The sequence below is a fragment of the Fukomys damarensis genome, unplaced genomic scaffold (assembly GCF_012274545.1).
Source record: "Fukomys damarensis isolate Sample0158 unplaced genomic scaffold, DMR_v1.0_HiC HiC_scaffold_9, whole genome shotgun sequence".
NCBI lineage: Eukaryota > Metazoa > Chordata > Mammalia > Rodentia > Bathyergidae > Fukomys > Fukomys damarensis.
The window spans coordinates 49,680,537-49,683,501 of NW_022900921.1; the positions used below are offsets into that span (position 1 = coordinate 49,680,537).

At 44.4% G+C, this 2,965-nt stretch overlaps 1 long non-coding RNA gene across 1 annotated transcript in view; it reads right to left on the reverse strand.

The window, feature by feature from the left end:
- Window positions 1-480, reverse strand: part of LOC104847814 — an 11,139-nt gene extending 10,659 nt beyond the window's left edge. The window contains exon 1 of the long non-coding RNA XR_776241.3: window positions 11-480. This is a non-coding gene — a long non-coding RNA (uncharacterized LOC104847814). The remainder of the gene's footprint in view (window positions 1-10) is intronic.
- Between the last annotated feature and the right edge of the window lie 2,485 nt (window positions 481-2,965).

The window sequence follows — 2,965 nt, forward strand, 5'->3', positions numbered from 1 at the left end:
CTTACAGGACCTTCTGGTCAACAAAGTAGGTGACAGACCAAAGTTTCCAAGTCAGAGACAAGGTGTAGAGCTTCCTTCTCCAGGAAGATGGTTGAGATTTGGAGCTAATTTAGGTTCACCCAAGTATAGGGTGAGAGGTGGGATGAACTCCACAGGCTGGTTAGGTTGAGTGATGGTAGATGGGTCTGAGGATCACCATGAAAGCTCAGACTGAACCTGACCTCTGGTCACAGGGATGGCGCCTGAGTTATTTAGTTCATAACACTCTGGCTGTCCATTAATGGCCTGGCCACAGCTCGTTGACCATGCATGTCTCCCGTGGTTGTCCCATACCCAGTCACCTTGGGAATTTAACCTGGGGAGCTCTGAGGCTGACTGAGTTCCAGCTTCAGTTGGCCCCTCCCTAAAATGCTTTCTGACCTGGAACACTGTCCAGGGGATATGGCAGGTGCTGAACTGGTTGCACTCTGCAGCTATTGTACTGCAAGGCATCCATTGCTCTGGTGCATCTCTCCCTGAAGGCCTCTGGAGTTGCCCACTTTCACTGTGACTCTGTGCATTCAATCTTCCTTTCTCACAAGTCACAAGCTAGGAGGCAGGGAGAAAGCACACATTGCTACTTCCTTTTTCTGCATTGAAGTCGCTCCCTTCAAATTCTCTGTAGGCTCCAATTTTACTTTCAGATCCTTTCTAGGTCCCAGGGAGCCACCTTCCTCCTTCTTTTCTTTCCCAAGTTGTTATTTTCCAGAGTCTGGATTCCAAGTCTTGGACAGGCTGATTTGTTGCTCTTTACCACCCTGCCATTTCCCCAGAAGTCCTCCTTTTTCTTAATTTGGGTACTAGTTTACAAGGGATTTTTCACCTGATAGAATTTAATAAGGTTGGATACTTATAATTGGTCCTGTTTATTTTTCTGTTTGACATATTTCAACAGAAAAATCTCTCTAAGAAAAAGTGTCAATACAATGTGTAAAAACTTATCTTGTCAGCCAAATACACTTGTCCCTTTAATGTTCAAACAAGTTGCAGAGTAGCTGTTTGGACACTAGAGGGAGACATTGAATTCTAGTAGTTTGGGGACACTGGCAAAGTGTTTGAAGGAATGCACCTGGGAAAATTTTTTAATGGAAGAATAGCAAAAATATATATCCTCAAAGCAAAGCATAATAACCAATCATTCATTGATTTATAAAAAGATAGGTTCCACTTTAGTATAAGTGTGTTCTTATCTGAGCCACCAGCAGGTGGAAACTGAGATATAGTCTCTTATCCAAGTCCAAATTCTGGAGAGAACTCTGAGTAGTCCAACATTTCAGGATTCCTTTGAGCAGGGAGTAGGATTGTGCAGCATAACTGAATCAGAAAAAACTGTGAGGACTCCAGACAGACCACTCTTAACATGAAGATAGGAGCAAAAAACAGCTTTTAATGCTGGCAGCTCAGCAAGTGGCTCCTATCAGTCAGAACCCTGAACAGAAGTTTGCACTGTTTTATATACCTCTTTTTACATCTAGGCTTCTTGTTTTTTTGTTTTTTGGAACCGGGGATCAAACTCAGGACCTTGCACTTGCAAAGCAGACAATGGAATCACTGAACTAAATCCCTGACCCTAGGCTTTCTTTCATTGGAGTTTCTCTAGGAATATAGCATATTTAGGATTTACATGAAGCAAAGCAGCAGGAGTGGGGGGGTGTTCTGGAAGGATTTTCTGAGTCCGTTATGCTCCTTTGGTGACAGATTACAGAAGTTGTCATGGCTACTCAGGTACATTCTACAAAGTCCACAGTTACCTAATAACTCATAGTTGCCTAATAATACAGTTAACCCATAAATTGCCCAGTTCCATATGGATGGGTGGTCTCCTCTCTCATAATAACACATGGTCCTTCTGTAACCATGAGAGAAACAGGCCATGTAATTCCTGAAAAGGGAAAGAAAAAGAGTGGCAGCGACATGGTTGATTCAGTTGGATTAGGCAGAGGTCAGTCTGATTTCCTTGTTTCTTGACCTCAGGGACTATGTCAAGAAAATGCAACATATTTCAAATTTAGCACAGTGAACTCTTCTCAGGCATATGGCATGTGGAAAAATTAGGGTCCATATCTCCAATGTTGTCACACCAAATTCCAGGGAGCTGGATTGATCCTAGAACAAAGAAGTGGGTCCTCTCTTTCTCCTCCATTACCCTCCTAGCCCAACATAGAGCATAGGAGCTAGGGTTATTACAAGTATCACCCCATGCAGCAGAAGACAGGGGCCGTGTCGGTGACACAGAGAGGTTCGAAGGGCCATAATGATATGGCCCCATGCAGACCTAAAGGAGCCACCCTGAAGGCGTGTTGGCTGCCCCTCAGAGGAAGCAAAGTGGGAAGACTTCAGGTACTGGGTTGACACCATGGGCTAACATTTACTCTTTGGTTGTGAATGTACCGAGGTGTAGCTAAGAGAGCCATGGGGCAGGAATCTAGAGGCACAGTACAAGAAGGGGCCAAAGACAGACCCGTGCCACCTGCAGAGAGACAAGAAGAGCCCAGACAGAGCCAGAGAGGAATGGGAAGGTGAAGTGGTGCAGTTGGAGGGCTGTGAAGGGGTCTGAAACACAGCTGGTGGCCAGCTTGGGAAAGCACCACTGTCACTGGAGGAGATCAAGGCCAGGAAAATGCTGATGACCAGCACCATGTGCAAGATCTCCTCCTGGAGACAAAGTATCAGGTCCATCTGAGTCGATCTCAAATCTAAGGCAGGTGCATTCCTTCAAACACCTTGTCAGTGTCCCAAAATCACAAGGAGAGTTCAATGTCTCCCTCTAGTGTCCAAACTGCTACTTCACAACTCGGTTGAACATTAAAAGGGACAAGTACATTTGAGTGACATGTTTTTTTAATCTAGAGAAAAAGAAATGTCAGGATGTTATTTCATAAGGCAAGAGTCAGAAAGTATTTTATGTCCATTTCTTTCTTTACTT